A 21,286-nucleotide genomic window follows, 5' to 3' on the forward strand; every position below is an offset into this window, starting at 1 on the left:
ACATCCTTCCTATAATGAGGCGACCAGAACAGGACACAGTACTCTATAAGTGTGATCTAACCAGAGTTTTATAGAGCTGCATCATTGCCTCACGGCTCTTAAACACGATCCCTCGACTTATGAAAGTTAATACCCCATAAGCTTTCTTAACTACCCTATCCACCTGAGAGGCAACTTTCGGGGATCTGTGGATATGGACCCCCAGACCCTTCTGCTCCTCCACACTACCAAGAATCCTGCCATTAACTTTGGAAGGACAAACTCCAAGGCAGAGTACAAAGTGTACCACCTCACCTTCATACATGTACCACAATGACTGCCCATGATAGAGCTTATGAGATGGGATACCACTTTGTTGAACGCCTCCATTGATTTTGTCAAATGAGCCTGTTGTGTTAATTCCGTATCCCTGTACAACTCTGTCTTGACCTCCTACACCATTTGAATGAAGCTCCAGGTAAGCTCTGGGAAAAGCACCTCGTTGTCTAACTGGTCTCAACAGCTCATCCAATGATCTGATCCTCTGGAACTCTCTTGCCATGACCACCCACAAACATTTTGTCATTTAATTTCCTGCCGTGTGTCTGTCAGTCTCAGATCTTCTGCTCAACGCTTCGCTGGCAGTGGAGCTGAATGAGTATATCACTGATGGAGTGCTGCATTGTGGGAAGGACACTGTCACGGGAGTGCCTCACTGTCAGAAGGGCACTGCTGAGGGAGTGCGATGTTGTGGGAAGAGCATTGCTGAGGTGGTGCTATGCTGCTTGGGGAACGCTGCCTTGTTAGAGGAATATGGCTGAGGTACAGAAGCCTGAAGTCCCACACCACCAGGTTCAGGAACAGCTACTTTCCTACAACCATCAGGTTCTTGAATCGACCTGCACAACCCTAACCCAACCTCAGCAACAAGACACCTCTTGCACTACCATGGAGTTGTCTCTGTGTATTTTTGCTTTAATGTCTTGTTTTGCACAGTCTTTTTCTTCCCTGCCTTGTATAATGTATGTTCTGTACATTGTCTGAATCTATGTGTTTGTTTTGCTGTTGCAAGTTTTTCATTGTACCTGTACCTCACTGCACTCATGCATGTGACAATAAATTCGACTGGACTTGACTTGAACATTGGGGATGGGGTGTCTGGAGAGGTGCTGATGGAATGCCACGCTATGCAAGAGGTGGTTCTGAAGGTGCACATTATTGGAGGTGCCTCTTGAGCCCCCGTGTGCTCTCTCAGCTGTAAGTGACAGACTAAAGCTCTGTTCCTGGCCTACATTGAAAGTGCCGGGGATCTGGTTCGGAGGGACTGGGACGGGCAACAAAAATTGGCGGGAGTGGATTGGGAAGGTGAAGCAGAGACTGGGACTTTGGGAACGGCGCTTCCTCTCAATAACTGGGAAGAACTTAAGTCATCAGGTGTGAGGTGCTTTCAGGGCTGCTATACTTGGCGCAGGTGTGGCCTGTTCCTCGCTCCTCTGGCTTGGGAATCACCCGCGCCATCTTCCGGTTCATCTGGGGATCCAAGATGGAGACGGTCCGATGGGTCGCCGTGCACAAGTCCCTGGACAATGGGGACAAAAGTGTCCCCAATGTCACCCTCATCCTGATGACCACCTTCGTCTGTGGCTGCATCAGGCTGTGCGTGGAACCCAAGTACGTGGGCACCAAGTGTCACTACGTACCGAGGTTCTACCTGTCCCCGGTGTTGCGAAGGATGGGCCTGGCCCTGTGGCCACACAATGCCCCAGTCAGCTGGACGTTGCTGCACTACCTGTTCTTCGTAAAAAAGTTCTTCCAGACCAACACCTTTGACCACAAGTCCAGCAGGCAGTGGTCAGCACGGAATATCCTGCAGACACTGCAGGAGAAGGACTCGATGGATACTGTGGGGTGGTTCCCTGAGCAGACTGTCCAGACCATCTGGCAGAATGCCTCATCGCCAGAAATCACCAACAAGAACCAAGACCTCACTTGGCTGGCGGTGAGAGAGGCCCTCCCAGTCAGATCCTTCCTGCGTGGTCAAAACATCTGTCCCAGCGCGCGCTGCCCCCAGGAGGACTGCGTCGGGGACGAGACAGTCGCCCACCTCTTTACGGGCTGTGGGTTTGTGAGGAGGGTGTGGCGAAAGATGCCATGGTTCTTGTCACGTTTCATCCCCACCAGCTGTGTAACAGAGGATTCTCTGATCTACGGGCTGTTCCCGGGGACACACACAGAGACGGACATCAAATGCTGCTGGAAGGTCATCAACTCGGTGAAAGACGCACTTTGGTTGGCCCGAAACTTGTTGGTCTCCCAGCCCTGCGAGATGTCCGTGGGGGAACACTGCCGACTGGCACCTTCCAGGCTGCAGGAGTACGTGCTGAGGGACGCACTGAAGCTGGGTGCAGCCAACGCAAGGGGTTGGTGGGGAAGGACTACAGTTTAGGGTTCTTCTGCCACTGGAGAGGGAGGGGTGGGGTCAGGTGAGAAAACCCCTTAAATATTGTAAATACAGGATTGGGGTAGCCCTCAGGGAGCCCCATGAGTGGCATTGGTGCTGTGCTTTTTACATAAAAAGGTAACACTAATGATTGATCCATACACGAATGTAAAGGTTTGCACTGTTTTATTGTTGTATATAGTTTGTTTTTTTATGATGAATAAAGTTTATTTTGGAATAAAAAGAAAGTTCCCGGCCTACACTTATCCCTCAGCCAAAGTCACTGGAATGGATTACCCGACTGTTATCACATTGTCGCTTCTGGGAGCTTTCTCTGTAAATTGATTGTTGGATTTCCTTTGTTAATAGTGGAGGTTAGATTTCTGCTGATTAGCAAAACTGAGGCCCATGAAGCAGTGTGATCAGTGGCAGCGTGGATAAAAACCTGAAGAAGCACAATAGTTTTCACAAAAAGTGGATGGTAGGAGAGTGGTGCTCCCCAAGGCTGGGATCTTTTTATATAAATGTCTGGGATGTGGGTGTGTGTTGAAGATGGGTTTAGTTTAAATTGGCATCATGGTCAGTACAGACACTGTGGGTTGAAGGACCTGTCCCTGTGCTGTAGTGTTCTATGTTTTATTTGCATAAATTGCAATTTGCAAATGTGAATCCTTCCTATTTGAGAGAGAGAAAATGAGAATGGTCCTATTCCTGATGAAGGGCCTCCACCCGAAACGTTGACTGTTTATTTCCCTCTGTAGATGCTGCCTGACCTGTTGAGTTCCTCCAGCATTTTGTGTGTGTTGCTGAAAATGAGACTTTCAGTTAGTTTGCCTGACATCAGTAGTAGGCACAAAACTGGAATCTATTACTGAGGAAGTGGTAGCAGAAAATAATAATAGGATGCGACAGTCAACCGAGATTTATAAATGGGAGATGGTGTTTGACAAATTTGTTTGCTTTTTGGGATTCTAACTGGCAGGGGAGATAGGGACAAAACAGTTGTTGCGAATTTGGACTTTCAGCAGACCTTTGAAGAGGTCCCACCCAAGAGATTATTAAACAAAATTATCGCAAGTTATTGGAGGTTATTTGGTTGGCGTGGATTCAGAGTTGGTTATTGGAGTAGGAATAAACAGGTCAATTTTGGGTTTGTTGATAATACAAAATTGGGTGGCAGTGTGGCCTCTTGAGAGGAGGTAGAGAGGCATCAGGGGTTTAGGCTAAGGGGATTGGTGACCACATGGCAGAAGGAATATAATGTGGTAGGAAAAATAGAAAGGATTGTTTTATGTGGTGAGAGATTGAATGGTGTTGGTGTTCAGATGGATCTGTGTCCTTCTTCACATTGAATGTTAACATGCAGCTGCAGCAAGCTATCAGCAAGACAAACAGTGTGCTGATACTGTCCTTCCCCCTCTCAGGCAGAACATTGTCCTCACCTTCCTCCCCACTAGCCTCAACATTAAACAGACCATTCTGCATAATTTCTGCCACCTCCATTGGGATTCCACCAGGCACAACGTCCCTTCCCCTTTCAGCATTCTGAAGGGGCCATTGCTTCCATGGCTCCGTGGTCCACTCTTCCGCCACAACTCCCCTCTCACAGCACTCTCCTGTGCTACGGTGGGAGATGTAACACCAGCCCTTTCATCACCATCCAGACCCAAGATCCCACCAGGTGAAGCAGCGATTCACTTGCACTTTTTTCGGTCTAGTGTACTGTATTTGGTACTCACAATGTGGTCTTGTCTATACTGGAGAAACTAAATGCCGATTGGGTCAGCTTTGCAGAACTACCTCTGTTCAGTTCACAAGGTGACCCTGAGCTTCCAGTCACCTTTCAGTCTTTGTCCCACTCCCACTCTAACCTCCCTGTCTTTGGCCTTCTGCATTGTTCCAGTGATGTCTAGTGTAAGCTTGAGGAACACCATCTCCAGTTGGGAGAACACACACTAGCGGTGGAAAGGTTGAGCAGCTTTAAGTTACTCGGTGTCAACACCTCCAAGGATCTGTCCTGGGCCCAACACACTGATGCAATCATGAAGAAGGCACGCCAGCCGCTCTACTTCGTTATGAGTTTGAGGAGATTTGGTCCGTCACCAAAGACTCTTTCAAATTTCTATAGATGTACGGTGGAGAGCATTCTGACTGGTTGCATCATAGTGTCATTATGCAGGCTCCAAGACACTGCAGAGGGTTGTAGACTCAGCCAGCTCCATCATGGGCACAACCCTCCCCACCATTGAGGATATCTTTAAGAGGCGGTGCCTCAAGAAGGCGGCATCCATCACTAAGGACCCTCACCTCCCGGGACATGCCCTCTTCTCGTTACTACCATCGGGGAGGGAGTACAGGAGCCTGAAGACCCACACTCAATGATTCAGGAACAGCTTCTTCGCCTCCGCTATCAGATTTCTGAACGGTCCGTGAACCCATGAACACTACCTCATAGTTCCTTTTTTTGCTCTATGTATTTATTTTGTAATTTATAGTTTTTTATGTCTTTGCCGCAAAACAACAAGTACTGCTGCCCCAAAACAACAAATTTCACCTGATAAATGTCAGTGATAATAAACCTGATTCTGATTCATCTTCTGACTTGGCACCTGACAACTTTTATGACTTTAACATTGAGTTTAACAATTTCAAGCAAGGCCTTCCTTTGTTTTGTTCACAGTTGCAGTGTCATCTGTCTCAATTTGTTCTGTTTCAGATTGTTTCTGTATCATTTTGTTCCAGTTGCTGGTTTTTAAAGCAACCTTTACCTTGACAACTTTGGCCTGCACCCTTTCACTAACGTTACTCTGTCCACCTGCAATTTAAAACAAGCTTGCCTTTCCACATTTGTAGTTCTGACGAAGTCTCCTTGACTCCCCAACGATGCTGCCCGACCCTGTTGATGCATCAACTCGGTCTGCTCAAGGCTCCTGACATTCCGGATGATTGACAAGTGGGCGTGACGCAATGCTGCCACGTGCGTCGGTGGGCGGGACCAGAGCCCTGTGATTGACACTTGAACGCGAGATGTCGTCAAAGATTCGCGAGATTTCGATGTAAACAAAACGTAGAGTCATCACTGGGAATGGTTGACATTTATTCTGCATTGCTGACTCTAAATGGCTTTTTCCCTTTGCGGATGAAATAATGATGCATTTAATGTAGATCGCTGACAGAACGTTATGGAAATTCTAACGTTTTGACGAATAAACCGAAACCTGCTCCCCTCTAGACTTAGGCCTGGTTCTGTAGTGGCGCAGAGAAGTCCGCCCACCGCGCGCTGATTGGCTCAAACGATAGATTGGCACACGGTAATTGCGACGCATTGCGTCAATTCGCAATTGGATTGGCTGCGGCATATGTCAATCAAGCAAGGTCCCGGCTGGTCGTGTCCCAGCACGCTTGGTGCCTGATCACTTGTTGTGAACGTCTGCCGAGTGAAGCCCCCGAGGAAATAGCGGGTTTGTATCCGATTTTAGCCCTGTCTGTTGATTGTGCGGAACAGTACACTACTTGTGTGGACAAAGTTGTGGAGGAGGGAGAAGCGGCTGCCCTGGGCTCGGCTTTCAAACCAGAGGCGAGGACGTTACCGGGCAACAATGGACCGGCGGGAACCTCGCTGCCTTTCCCCCCATCAGAGAAACAACTTGGCGCCTGTCATCACCACAGGGCGCCCAAAGCTCACCGGCCGACGGTGCAGTAACCGGAATGCAGTAGCCAGTCTGCGCGCAGCAAGATCCCACGAAGAGCAGGGTCAAGTGGCTCTCTCGGCAGTGCACCTCTGACAGTGCGGTGCTCCCTCAGCACTGCCCCTTGGACAGTACAATGTTTGCTAGGCAACACCTCTGGGATAATGCTGGCCTCTCTCAGTAATGCACCCTGGGACTGTGCTGGCCTCTCTCAGTAATGCACCCTGGGACTGTGCTGGCCTCTCTCAGTTGTGCGCCCTAGGACTGTGCTGGCCTCTCTCAGTTGTGCGCCCTAGGACTGTGCTGGCCTCTCTCAGTTGTGCGCCCTAGGACTGTGCTGGCCTCTCTCAGTAATGCACCCTAGGACTGTGCTGGCCTCTCTCAGTAATGCACCCTGGTACCGTGCTGGCCTCTCTCAGTAATGCACCCTGGTACCGTGCTGGCCTCTCTCAGTTGTGCGCCCTGGTACCGTGCTGGCCTCTCTCAGTTGTGCGCCCTGGTACCGTGCTGGCCTCTCTCAGTTGTGCGCCCTGGTACCGTGCTGGCCTCTCTCAGTTGTGCGCCCTGGTACCGTGCTGGCCTCTCTCAGTTGTGCGCCCTGGTACCGTGCTGGCCTCTCTCAGTAATGCACCCTGGTACCGTGCTGGCCTCTCTCAGTTGTGCGCCCTGGTACCGTGCTGGCCTCTCTCAGTTGTGCGCCCTGGTACCGTGCTGGCCTCTCTCAGTTGTGCGCCCTGGTACCGTGCTGGCCTCTCTCAGTTGTGCGCCCTGGTACCGTGCTGGCCTCTCTCAGTTGTGCGCCCTGGTACCGTGCTGGCCTCTCTCAGTTGTGCGCCCTGGTACCGTGCTGGCCTCTCTCAGTTGTGCGCCCTGGTACCGTGCTGGCCTCTCTCAGTTGTGCGCCCTGGTACCGTGCTGGCCTCTCTCAGTTGTGCGCCCTGGTACCGTGCTGGCCTCTCTCAGTTGTGCGCCCTGGTACCGTGCTGGCCTCTCTCAGTTGTGCGCCCTGGTACCGTGCTGGCCTCTCTCAGTTGTGCGCCCTGGTACCGTGCTGGCCTCTCTCAGTTGTGCGCCCTGGTACCGTGCTGGCCTCTCTCAGTTGTGCGCCCTGGTACCGTGCTGGCCTCTCTCAGTTGTGCGCCCTGGTACCGTGCTGGCCTCTCTCAGTTGTGCGCCCTGGTACCGTGCTGGCCTCTCTCAGTTGTGCGCCCTGGTACCGTGCTGGCCTCTCTCAGTTGTGCGCCCTGGTACCGTGCTGGCCTCTCTCAGTTGTGCGCCCTGGTACCGTGCTAATTTCTATCAGTATTTCACCCTAGGACTGTGCTGGGCTCTCAGTAGTGCGGTATAGGACAGTGCTGTGTCCTCTCAGTAGTGTGCCCTGGGACAATCCTGGGCCCTCTCAGTAATGCGCCATATGACAGTGCTAATGCTGGAATCTGGAGCAACGCACAAAGTGCTCGAGGAAATCTGGATCAGGCAGCATCTGTGAAGGGAAATGGACAGTCAACGTGTTGGGTCGAGACCCTTCATTTGGACTGAAAGAAAGAAAGGAGATAGCAAGTATAAAAAGGTGGAGGAAAGGATTGGAGCAAGAGCTGGCAGCTGATAGGTGGATGCAGGTGAGGGGATGATCAGCAGATGGGGGGAGACTGGGAATGATGTCAGAAGCTGGGAGGTGATAGGTGGAAGTGACAAAGGGCTGAACGTGATGGAATCTGATAGGAGAGGAAGGTGGAGCATGGTGGGGAGGGGAACTAGTGGAAGGTGTGTGTGGGTGATGGGCAGATGGAGACTGTGGGGGAGGGGAAAGACTGTGATGGGGGCGAGGCAGATCAGGAGGAGAGAGAAATGGTAAACAGGATGGGGGGAGTGGCTACCGGAAGTTTGAGAATTCGATGTTCATGCTGCCAGGTTGGACACTGCCGAGGTGGAATATGAGATGCTGTACCTCTAATTTGCATTTAGCCTTGACTTGGCGGTGGAGGAAGTTGAGGACAGATATATAGGTGTGGGAGTGGGGAGTGGAATTAAAATGCTGGCCACCAGGAGATCCTGGCTGGCATGGCAGATTGAGTGAACATGCTCAGTGAAGTGGTCACCCAATCTGTGTCTGTCTCACCGATGTAGAGGAGGCCAAAACAGGAGCCCCAGATGCAATAAATAGCACCATGGGATTCACATGTGAAAGACTGCCTCGCCTACCAGCACCCTAAACAGCCCTTCCACGTGAGGCAGTTCTTCACATGCAAATCCCGCAGTGTTATTTATTACATCCAGTGCTCCCATTGTGACCCCCATCGGTGGGACTGAACGCAGATTGGGTTACCGCTTCGCTGAGATCCTTCGCTTTGTCTGTTATGCCAGCTGGGATCTCCTGGTGGCCAGCTATTTTAATTCCACTTCCCACACCTACACTGACATGTCTGTTCTCAGCCTCCTCCACTGCCAAGTCGAGGCTAAGCACAAACTAGAGGAACAGCACCTCATATTCTGCCTGGGCAGTGCCCAACCTGGTGGCATGAACATTGAATTCTCAAGCTTCCGGTTACCGCTACACCTCTGTCCTGTTTCCCTTTTCTTTTTTCTCTCTCTTCCTGACCTACCTGGCCTCCATCACCCCAACTCTTTCCCCTCCCCATCCTCCCCTACCCTCTCCATCTGCCCATCACCCAGACATTCCCCACTGGTTCCTCTCTCCACCTCTATTCCATGCTCCACCTTCCTCTCAGATTATATAGTTTTCATCCCTTTGTCATTTCCACCTATCACCTCCCAGTTTCTGACATCATTTCCACCCTCCTTTCCTCATCTGCCTATCACACATCCTCTCCCACCACCCGCCCGCCCCCCTCCCCGTCGTGTGGATCCACCTATCACCTGCCAGCTCTTGCTGCACTCCTCCACCTTTTTATACTGGCTATCTCTCTTCTTTCTTTCTTTCTTTCTCCCAGTCCAGATGAAGGGTCTGGACCTGAAGCGTTGACCATCCATTTCGCTTGATAGACACTGCGTGACCCACTGAGTTCCTCCAGCTCTTTGTGTGTTTCTCTCACTAGTGCACCCTGGGACTGATCTGGCCTCTCTGAGAAGGGGCATCAACAGGTTCTTTCTGTAGCACCCTCTGGCAGTAATAGATTCTTTCAGTAGCGCCTATTTCATACTGCCGTGCTCTCTCAGCACTGCTCTGAAAGTAGTGCTTCTGGACAGTGCCAGGCTTGTTCAGTAGCACCCCACACTTTGACAGTGCCGGCCTCTCTCAGAAGCACCACTCGGACTCTGCGGGTCTGTCTCATTCCTGTCCTTTTGACAGTGTAGGGCTTGTTCAGTAGCACCCTTGGGGGGAGTACTGGTTTCTCTCTGTAGCACATCAGGGTCAGTGCTGGGCCCTCTCAGTGGCGCCCTTGGGACAGTGCTGGGCTCTCTCTGTGGTGCTCCCGGGACAGTGCTGGGCTATCTCTGTGGCACCCTTGCGGTAATGCTGGGCTTGCTCTGTGGCGCCATTGGGATAGTGCAGGGCTCCCTCTGTGGCACCCTTGGGACGGTGCTGGGTTTTCTCTGTAGTGCCCAGGGACAGTATTTGCTTACTCAGCCCTGCAGTGGAGTGTCAATCTAGATTTTGTGTGTTGGGACTTTGAACCTACAGTAATTGAATTAAGGTGTTGCTGTGACTGTCAATAGTTGTGATACTATCCGTAGTCTTTTCCCACACGCTTGTCTGTATGTGAAGGGGAACTCTTGAGTACTGTCACCCTTGACATCCCCATAATCTTATGAATAATGTACACAGGTTACTGTTATTTCTTTGTTTGAATTATTGCTACCCATGGTCGTAGTGAATTGATGAGCCATCTCGCTAACCAAGCGTGATGATAATGTGGGATGCCAAGTTCAGCTTTACTTCGGTAGCTGATAATGCAGTTCCGAACAATGGCAACATCATTGTCTTCTGAAGTAAAGGGAAAGGCACAGGAATAGAATTCTGCTCAGATTTACAGGCAAACATATCTTGCGTAATGTAGCAAACCATTAAGACTTTGGGATGTACAAGAAAGGGTTTTACATCCCATTGAGCTAATTCTGTCCATACACCACATGAAATTTACATTATTATGAATTCTGTTCTAACCACTGATGATGGAGAAAACAGCCATAGGCTAAACCACAGCTTTCTTAAAGAGTTTGATTATTTTTGATTTTTGTTGTCCTTGTTGTATGCAGATATTAACATAATCTTCAGCTTTTTGAGCCTTCTCTGCCATTGAGTTAGATCACAGATGATCTTTACCTCAACTCCACTTTTCTGTCTCTTAGCTTCATATTACTTAATGTCCTTGAACCTTTCACACTCAATATTAAAAGCTCCAGTTGTTCCACTAAGTATGGTGTTTTCAGGAAAGAATTCCTGATTTCTGCAGTTCTTCTTTATGTGAATTTTTTTCTGATATCCATCCAAGTGATTTTTTAATTACACAATTTTTTTTCGATTAACTCCACTTTATTTTTGTTTAATACTACATTATTTATCTACCTGGTCAACTTTCCCATTATAAATACTTACGTATAAATTTATAAAGAAAACTGCCTTTTCAGATAGTTCAGCCTATAATTATACTTCACTGCCAAGGGTGACACTGTAGTTCCTTAGGTTTATACTGCAAGAAAATCTGCTGTTACATCTGCTGTACTTTGCTTTTTAATTGCTGCATTTAATCGTATCATTGTAAAATCAGTGTACACAAAATAAGAGCAGAATGAGTGGGTTTAAAATTGCATCAATACCCTCTGATCCATTTATAGTCTTATGTTTCACCTGAAGAAAACATTCGTCTTCACTCTTCGCCTGTGAAGAGCTACAGGAGGTCAACGGGTAGTTCTACAACTGAACTGCTCTGAAAGTAGTGCTCCTGGACAGTGCCAGGCTTGTTCAGTAGCACCCCACATTTTGACAGCGCCGGCCTCTCTCGGAAGCACCACTCGGACTCTACGGGTCTATCTCATTCATGTCCTTTTGATAGTGTAGGGCTTGTTCAGTAGCACCCTTGGGAGGGTACTGGTTTCTCTCTGTAGCACCTCAAGGACAGTGCTGAGCCCTCTCAGTAGCGCCCTTGGGACAGTGCTGGGCTATCTCTGTGGCACCTTGGGGCAATGCTGGGCTTGCTCTGTGGTGTCATTGGGATAGTGTAGGGCTCCCTCTGTGGCACCCTTGGGATGGTGCTGGGTTTTCTCTGTAGTGCCCAGGGGCAGTATTTGCTTACTCAGCCCTGCAGTGGAGTGTCAATTTAGATTCTGTGTGTTGGGAATTTGAACCTACAGTAATTGGCATCATGGTCAGCACAGATATCATGGGCTGAAAGGCCTGTTCCTGTGCTGTACTGTGTTCCATGTTGTAAGTTAGCATATTATCCAAAGGAGAGGATTTTCAGCACAACACCTACAGTGTTGCTGTGACTGTCAATAATTGTGATACCATCCGTAGTCTTTTCCCACATGCTTGTCTGAATGTGAAGGGGAATTCTGAGCAAATATATCTGACAGCTGTTTATTGCTGTTGTTGTAGTCTGTAGACTTCATTAATGTTCCTAGTTTGCAGTGCTTTTTTGCTCTTTGGCTTGTGCTGTTTATTAATAACTTGGTCAGCGTGGTCTTGTCATTTGCTTCAGAGAAGTGTTGGAGGTAGATAAGATAAGGTATCTTTATTAGTCACATGTACATCGAAAGAAACAGTGAAATACATCTTTTGCATAGAGTGTTCTGGGTCAGCCTGCAAGTGTCGCCACGCTTCCGGTGCCAACATAGCATGCCCACAACTTCGTAACTTGTATGTCCTTGGAATGTGGGAGGAAACCCATGCAGACACGGGAAGAACGTACAAACTCCTTACAGACAGTGGCTGGAATAGAACCCAGGCTGCTGGCACTGTAATAGTGTTACGCTAACTTCCCATTTTGACTTGAATTGTAGATGGGTGGTCAGCCATTTTATTCTAATGTTCCTCTCTGTGCAGTTTGTGTCAACTTCCCAATATATAGGTTGTCCATCGTCTAGGTATGAACATAATAATTAGGAGTAGGAGTGGGCCACTCGGCCCCTTGAGACTGCTCTGCATTTTAATAAGTTCACGGCTGATTTGATTGTAACCTCAACAGTGCATTCCCGTTTCTCTGTGGTAACCTTTCAGCCCCTTACTTATCAAGAGTCTATATACCTCTGCCTAAATGTTCAAAGTCTCACTTCCTCAAAGGGCTGCAGAGATTATGGATTCCAAAGACACATTTTGAAAAGTGATCACTTATTTGTATTATTTAAACGTTTTCCCTTATTTTGAAAGATCTTTTGTCACCTATACATGGTTATTCTATCTCCATTTTCCTGTGATATTCTGTGGTGCAGTTTAGCAACCTGGCGTGATTCATTTGTTATTCTATTTAATAACTGTCCAATCTGAAGCATCTCTCTCTTTGAGAAATGAAAAGGAATTTAATTCGTTATATTCTTTTACTGGAGATGACCTAGTCAAGAATGTAGATGGAATTGGGAGACTTATAATTTCTGTTCCAAATGATACATTAATGTTGTGCTGAAAACCCTCTCCTTAAGGTAATATGCTAACTTACAATATGGAACACAGTACAGCACAGGAACAGGCCTTTCAGCCCGTGATATCTGTGCTGACCATGATGCCAATCCAATTGATGTCCCAATTATCCTCTGACTGAGGTAAGACACCTCAAGGCAGTATTTTGAAGACAAGTTGAGCAGTTCTTCCAGTGTGCCATCTAACATTTATCCATCAATCATCATCACTAACACAGACAATCTGGTCATTATCTCATTGCTGATTGTGGGAGCTTACTGTGAATTGATTGGCTAATGCATTTCCCACATTATAATTGTGGATATGCTTCAAAGGAACTTTGCCTATAAAGTGATTTGGGACAGCCAGAGACTGTGTAAGAAGCTATATAAATGCAAACCTTTTTCTTCATTTTAATTGGGTCAAAGCAAAGGACCACAGAAAACGCAATTAAGTATTTGATGAGAATGTTGGTCTTACTAGAACATAGAACAAAGAACACGACGACACAGTACAGGCCCTTTGGCTCACAGTGTTGTGCCGACGTTTTATCCTGCTCTAATCTAACCCTTCCCTCCCACATCGCCCCCCCCATTTCTCTATCAATCATATGTCTATCTAAGATTCTCTTAAATGTCCCTAATGTATCTGCCCCCACAATCTCTGCAGGCAGTGCATTCCATGCACCCACCACTCTCTGTGTAAAAAAAAAACTTAACCCTGACATCCCCCTTTTATACCTTCCTCCAGTCACCTTAAAATTATGTCCCCTCGTGTTAGCCATTGTTGCCCTGGGAAAATGTCTCTGACTGTCCACTTGATCTATGCCTCTTGTACACCTCTATCAAGTCACCTCTCATCCTTCTTCTCTGCAAAGAGAAAAGCCCTAGCTCACTCGACTTATCCTCATACGACATGCTCTCCGATCCAGGCAACATCCTGGTAAATCTCCTCTGCTCCCTCTCTAAAGCTTCCACATCCTTCCTGTAATGAGGCGACCAGAACTGAACACAATACTCCGTGTAGTCTAACCAGAGTTCTGTAGAGCTGCAACATCACCTCGTGGCTCTTGAACTCAATACCCCTACTAATGAAGGCCAACGCTCCATATGCCTTCTTAACAACCCTATCGACCTGCGCAGCAACCTTGAGGGATCTATGGACGTGGACCCCAAGATCCCACTGTTGCTCCACACTGCTAAGGGTCCTGCCATTAACCTTGTATTCTGCCTTCGAATTCAATCTCTGGAAGTGTATCACTTCACACTTATCCGGGTTGAACTCCATCTGCCACTCCTCAGTCCAGGTTTGCATTCTATCAATATCCTGTTGTAATCTACAGTAACCTTCTACACTATCCACGACACCACCAACCTTTATATCATCTGCACACTTACTAACCCACCCTTCCACATCCTCATCCAAGTTATTTATAAAAATCACAAAGATGGTCTTGCTTAGCCATTCCCTCTAAGGTTGATGACAAGTGTTGCTTCACTGAGGTGACATGCTCCCTGCAGCAAGGTGACTGAGATAAGGTATTCTGATTGGATTGCTGGATAAAAAATGTGCTGTTTCATATATAGTTAATGTGGCAAATAAGAAAATAATAACAGAATTAAACCTCTAGGGCCAGTTTAAACCCTTTTGAACGTTCTGTGCATAGCTGGTTGAATGATATGGAAATTTATTCATAATAAATATTAGAGATGTAAAAGTTTGGAAGGAAAAAGGTACAAAATTAATTCATTATTTTATTGACATTTGTATAGATTTCAATATCTCAGTGCAACTAATGGAGGAAATTTAAGATTCCCCAGAATAATAACTGGAGCTTATGCAGATAACTTGTAAGAGAGTGGTTTGTTTCATATTTCTTGCATTTAAATGATTTAATGCACTGTTATCAATGTGATGCTTCATTTGGTGGTTTAGCTTTAAAAGTATCTTTTGTATTGACAGTAGATTTCATTATTTTCTTTAGTCTGATCTGAAACTTTGAACAGTTGTAGAAATTAATTACTGTAATATATTTATTTATAATTTGCAACGGGTGATTTTAAGAATGAGGAATATTATTTCTATTGAAAGTTAGGGGATTTGAATGTATGTCCCAGTGGTGTAAGTCCAGCTATCTAATCCTCTGCACTAAAATTTAATGTGGTGTCATGGGGAGGATTTCAATTTAAAGTAACAGCAAGGAAAGAATAAAACTTATTCATATAGTGCCTAATGTGACCTCGGAACATTTAATTTGAGGGTAGGTTTTCAATATATTCCTTTATGTTCACTGGAAGGAAGTAATCAGTCACAATTTGTCTAACATGTGCTTATTCTCTGCAGCTCAGTAGGCTAACACTACCAGGGCAGAATGTTGCATTGTTGGATTTGTCCCTTTCAGGGAATGTTGCATTGTGAATTGTGTTGTTGCTTGGATGACATGGTAAACCAAGGCCTTGTCTGCCCTCTCAAATGGCTGAAGAATATCCTGAAGTACCGTTTGAAGTGCCTTGGCCAATATTTATCCTTGAACTAATATCACTGAAACGGACAATTCACTTGTTATCACATTGCTGGTAGTGGAACCTTGTTATAAGCAAATTGATTGCCATGTTCCTTTCATTACAAAGAGAAAATACCTCAAAATTAATTCCCAGGTTTGAAATATGTTGGTATGTCTTGAGCTTGTGAAGCTTGGTTGAACTTTCTTTTCCAAAGCAGCTACTATGAAATATAAACATTAAATTCTGGAAATGCTGACCCTAACTTTAACCCTAAAGAGTGAGATAGACCTGGATTGGTTGAATGACACTGCCAGTTGTGGTATTCTATCTTTCCTGGTCAGCGCTCTCACAGACCTTTCCTTTTGCTCGCTTCCTTGTCTGCTTTCTCTGCAAATTAAAACTTGTTTGACTTAACTTTTTCCAATTCTGAAAGGCCATCAGTCTGAAACATTAACTGTTTCTCTCTCTGCAGATATTGCCTGACCTGCTGAGTGCTTCCAGCATTTTCTGTTTTTTATTTCAGATTTCCAGAATCTTCAGTATTTTACTTTTGAGCAACTCTTAAAAGCTTTACTTCTTCCCTGACTAACCTCAGTTTGAAGTATTGAAAGTACTTTGTATTCCTGGTAATGTTTCTCACCACTGAGTTTCTCTGTGCCCCTTGGATCACCTTTTTAGAATATTTAACTATTCCTGTATTTATCTTTATGAAGTCTTTCTCTAATTTTTTATTCTCTAATGATTTATTCTAAATGGATGGTTGTAACAAGGCCAGTCTTTATTACTCAGTTATCCAGAGAAGGTAGAGTAGCCCTTTTTATTAACTATGAGTAGATTGCTAGGCAACTTCACAGTACAGTTATGAGCCAGCCATATTGGTGTGAACTGGAATTATTTCTAGGCTTGAGTGGGTAAGGAGAGAAGATTTCGTTCTCTGAAGGACATAAGGGGAATCAGGAGGGCAAAAAGAGGACCTGAGAAAGCTTTGCCAGGTAAGGTAAAGGAGAACCCTAAGAGATTATGCTTATAGTAACAGCAAAATGGAGAGAATAGGTCCCCTTAAAGAACAATGTGATTGTCTATGTGTGGAACCACAGGAAATGGGCGAGGTGTTGAATGAATATTTCCCATCTATATTTACTGTGGGGACGGTCATGCAGGCTAAAGAATTAAGGGAAATGAATAGTGATGTATTGGAGGCAGGCACAGTAGTGCAGCGGTTAGCATAACGCTATTACAGCGCCAGCAACCTGGGTTCAATTCTGGCCGCTGTCTGTAAGGAGTTTGCATGTTCTTCCCATGTCTGTGTGAGTTTCCTCTGGGTGCTCTGGTTTCCTCCCACATTTCAAAGATGTACGGATTAGGAAGTTGTGGGCGTGCTATGTTGGCACTGGAAACGTGGTGCCACTTGCAGGCTGCCCCCAGAACACTCTACGCAAAGATGCATTTCACTGTGTGTTTCGATGTACATGTGACTAATAAAGATATCTTATCCCTATTACAAAAGATGAGGTGCTGGCGGTCTTGAAGGCATATTAAGGTGGATAAATCCCTGGGGCCTGATGGTGTATCCTAGGACATTGTGGGAAACTAGAGAAGAAGTTGCAGGGACTCTGGCAGAGAGATTTGCATCATCTATTTGCATAGCCACGGGTGAGGTACTGGAAGACTGGAGGATGGATAATGTTATGCCTTTATTTAAAAAGGGCTGAAGGGAACTACAGGTTGGTGAGCCTAATGTGAATGGTTATTCAGATTGGAGGCTGGGTCTACTGCTGTATGTCATCTATATTAATGACTTGGATGACAATGTTGTTAATATGATTAGTAAGTTTGCGAATGACACCAAAATTGGTGGTGTAGTGGACAGTGAAGGGGGGCATTCAAAATTCTGCCCCATCTAACCCCCTTGCATTAAAAAGGTCCCAATCTATATTCAGGAAGTTGAAGTCTCCCATTACCACAACCCTGTAATTTTTATACATTTCCTTAATCTGTTTGCATATCCATTGCTCCATGTCTCAGTGGCTATTGGGAAGTCTGTAGTACACCCCCATGAGAGTGATTGCACCCTTCCTATTCCTGAGTTCTACCCAAATAGACTCTGTGTCCGAGCCCTCCATAATGTCTCCCTGGAGTGCAGCTGATATATTATCTCTAATTAACATTGCAACTCTTCCCCCTCTTTTACCCCCCCACTCTATTCTTCGAAACTCTGGTACATTGATCACCCATTCCTGTCCCTCCCTCAACCAAGTCTCTGTAATGGCCACAACATCATAGTTCCATGTACTGATCCATGCTCTAAGTTCATCACTCTTGCCCATAATACTCCTAGCATTAAAGTACAAACACCTCAAACCATTCGTCTCATCACATCTGTTATTGGGAATCTGCCTAATACTACAATCCCTGACATCAGCCGTCCTGCCTGTTCCCTCACTTACTGACCTATTGTTCTGGTTCCCATCCCCCTGTGAATCTTTGTATCCTCTTTGACCACGGGTGAGGTCCCGGAGGACTGGTGTGTGGCCAATGTTGTTCCTCTATTTAAGAAAGGAACAAGGGAAAATCTGGGGAACTATAGACCGGTGAGTCTCACGTCAGTTGTAGGGAAATTCCTGGAGAAAATGCTTCAAGATAAGATATACGAGCATCTGGAATCCAATGGCTTGATTAGGGAAAGCCAGCATGGCTTTGTGCGGGGCAAATTGTGTCTTACTAACCTGGTTGAGTTTTTTGACAAGGTGACGAGGGAGATTGATGAAGGTAGGGCTGTGGATGTCATCTATATGGACTTTGGTAGGCATTTGACATATGGAACAAGTTGCCAGAGGAAGCTGAGGAGGCAGGTACAATTACAATGTTTAAAAGACATTTGGACAGGTACACGTATAAGAAAGGTTTTGAGCAATATGGGCCAAATGCACGCAAATAGCACTAGCTCAGATAGGCATCTTGGTCGACATGGACAAGTTAAAAGTTTTCTGTGCTGATTAGCTCTATGACTGTTACTTTTTATGTTCCGTTTTAATGTAATTGTTGATATCCTTCTGTCAATTTTACTTGGTCCAAGCATCTTTATCCCAACTCTACATTTATATTCACATCTGTTCCTTTTAATATTGTTTCCTTTACTATCTACTGAAGAGTTGTTAAACTCCTATCTTAAGTACTTTTTAAAGTTATTGACCTGACCGTTTAATCTTTGGAATATCTGAAGCTGACATAATATGAATTTAATCATTCTGTGTTTTTATTATATATTCTATTATGAGATGTGGGCTTTGTGAGCAGTTAATGTTCAGCCCTTAATTGCCCCTGACAAAAGTTGTCTTTTTGAGATATCCCTGCAGTGAGAGTTGTAATTGCATCATACTAGGCCATTTTCATGGTCAATTGAGAATTAATTATAATGCTCTGAGTCTGGAGTCCAGTGCAGGACAATCTATTAAAGATGGTAGGTTTCCTTCTTTGAAAAATATTGGTGAACCATCTAGGTTTGCAATGCTCCAGTTGTTTCACCATTACCAATATTAGCTTCTTCTATATTAATTAACCTTTATCTTCCATGGTGGGAATTGAACCCCTGTCTTCTTTAGATTGAGGCTTCTGGATTACTTCTTCAATTGTGCACTTATTGTGCTGATTCTGTGGAGTGGGAGAATGGGCAATGCAAATTGTCATTGGAGAAAGGGAAGGAAAGATTGAGAGTGGGAGAGGAGTGTGGGCACTGGAAGAAGGACCCTTTTGAAAACTGTCAGTGAAAGAAAACTCTCACATAAACAAACTGCTGGATGAACTCAGTGGGCAACATCTGTAGAGGCAAAGGTACAGTTGATATTTCGGGTTAAGACCCTGCATTAGGACAGAGAGTTTTGAGGGGAGATAGCCACCATAAAGAGATGAGAAGGAGGAATGAGGCAGGGGTTGATAGGTGATAGGTAGAACCAGGTGAGGAGGGAGATGGTGGACAGATGGAGCTGGGTGGGGGGGGGGGGGGTGGAGGCATGTGACAGTGGCTGGTGGGTGATAAGTAGAGACAGATAAGGAAAGAGGAAACAGGAGGGAGATGGAGCCAGGTGGACAGAGGGGAGGGTGGAGGTAGAGACAAAGACAGGGGCTGGAAGATGATGTGGAAACAAGAGGCTGCAGATGCTGGAATCTGAAGGTAAGGAATGTGATAAGTGGAACCAGAGGGAAGACGGGCACATGGAACCAGTTAGGGAAGTGGATAGAAGAACCAGAAGATATAGTATGTATTACAGGCAGATGGAACCAGGTAGGGGACGGCAATGTAACTGGGTTATGGGGTGGGGGCGGTAGGGTAGGGGGGATCCAGAAGGAGAGAGAAAGAAGCACAGGGAGGGTGGGTTACCTGAAAATTCATTGTTCATATCATTGGGTTGTAGACTGCCCAGGCAGAATATGGGGTGTTGTTTGGCTTCGCCCTGGCAGTGGAGAATGCCGAGGACTGATGGGTCAGTGCGGGAACGGGAAGGGGAGTTGAAATGGCTTGCAAGTGGAAGGTCAGTGTTTGAGTCTCGGACACTGACTTACAGAACTCCTTCAGTGATATCCTGGAGCTGGGATGATAAATCACCAATACCCGCAAGCACTTTTGTTTGTGTGAGGTAGGAATACAGCCATTGGAGTGTTTACCTTGTGATGCCCAGTGTCTTTAGTTTTACCAGGGCTACTTGATGCTACACTCAGTGAAATGCTGCATTATTGTCAAGGATAGTCCCTCTCATCCTGCTTCTGGAACAAGGCTCTTTGGTAGATATTTGGAAGTCAGGAGTGAAATGATCCTGGCAAAACTCTGAGTGAGCATTGGCGAACGGTTTATTGGTGAATAAGTGCCGCTTGATAGCACTGTCGATGATGGCTTCCATCACTTTGATGATTGAAAACAGATTGATTGAGTGACCAACACTACATAATTCTAGTGCCACACCGACCAAACTGTGCTTTGCAGCCTCCACTCTGCTGCAACTCATGCTTGGAAAATCTATTGGGTTCTTTTGTTGTATGAAAGATTCACACTTGCACTGATGCACTTTACTGAAATTTAAGTGAGTGTTATTTGTGCCTTATGGAACTGAATGTTACTGAGGTGAGCTTCAGTTGTGTGCAATAAGGAAATAATCAGTGCAATGTAATTTGTAGTTCTGGAACAAAGTTCTCCATCTCCCCCAGAAATATTGGTTTCCTGTTTTCACAGAAGATACTGCTGTGAGCCTCAGAAAATTGATACTGTCATGAAATGAAATTCATCATTTTGAATTATAGAGAATCATGCTCACTCTCTTATTTAAGATCAATAACTTTCCTTAAGCCACTAACTTCACAATGAAACATCAGGCCCAGTTGTCTTTTTATAAATTTATTGATTATTGGCTTACTGTGCATATCCTGGTTAATATAGACTTACTCCTATTCATTATTTATGTAAGTTTTATTGAAACATGTATTGATTGTGGTATATGTATTAAATAACTATTTTTAATGCAGACAGCACAGTGGATTTTGCATGTTCTAGCTATTAGTAATGGATACTCTATTAGGTGATATTAATGATTAGACATGAGTTTCTTGATTTTGAGAATAGCTGGAGTAAGCTCTGATATACTAACTTTTATAAGTAGAATCCAGGGTTTTGGACCATCTTGGCACCAGTGTACAAGTCCAGCTTTTTGTTTCCCTGTTAAATTAAGAAACTGTGACGTGTACATGGATCTTTTTTATAGGCTAATTATTGTATAATTTCATGTTTGAATCTAACCTAGAGTGGTTGAATGAAAGTACGTTGTTGTGGACAGGCAGTAGTGAATGTTTGTGTGTCTGTCTGTGTAGAGGGGAGATGAGATGGGATGAGGTGAGGTACTATGCTCTGGCACCATATAGCAACAATCGCACCCTCTAAGTAAGGTGGGAATGGCCTTTTACTCTTCCTCCAAGTACCCCTTCATACACCACTGACAATATTATACACTGATCTTCTAGCCATGCAACATCTCAAGCACATACTAACATCCTTGCACATCCATTCTTACTTTCTGGCAAATTTGAAAGATGTGAGTTAAACCTATGCCACCTC

At 45.7% G+C, this 21,286-nt stretch overlaps 1 protein-coding gene across 3 annotated transcripts in view; it reads left to right on the plus strand.

The window, feature by feature from the left end:
- The first annotated feature begins 5,509 nt into the window (after nucleotides 1-5,509).
- The window catches only part of bcas3 (BCAS3 microtubule associated cell migration factor), a 760,056-nt gene continuing 744,279 nt past the window's right edge, over nucleotides 5,510-21,286 (plus strand). For all 3 annotated transcript variants that reach the window (XR_007957928.1, XM_052035317.1, XM_052035318.1), the window contains exon 1: nucleotides 5,510-5,880. The gene's annotated coding sequence lies outside the window, so the exon portion shown is untranslated. The remainder of the gene's footprint in view (nucleotides 5,881-21,286) is intronic.

The sequence above is a fragment of the Pristis pectinata genome, chromosome 21 (genome assembly GCF_009764475.1).
Source record: "Pristis pectinata isolate sPriPec2 chromosome 21, sPriPec2.1.pri, whole genome shotgun sequence".
Taxonomy (NCBI): Eukaryota; Metazoa; Chordata; class Chondrichthyes; order Rhinopristiformes; family Pristidae; genus Pristis; species Pristis pectinata.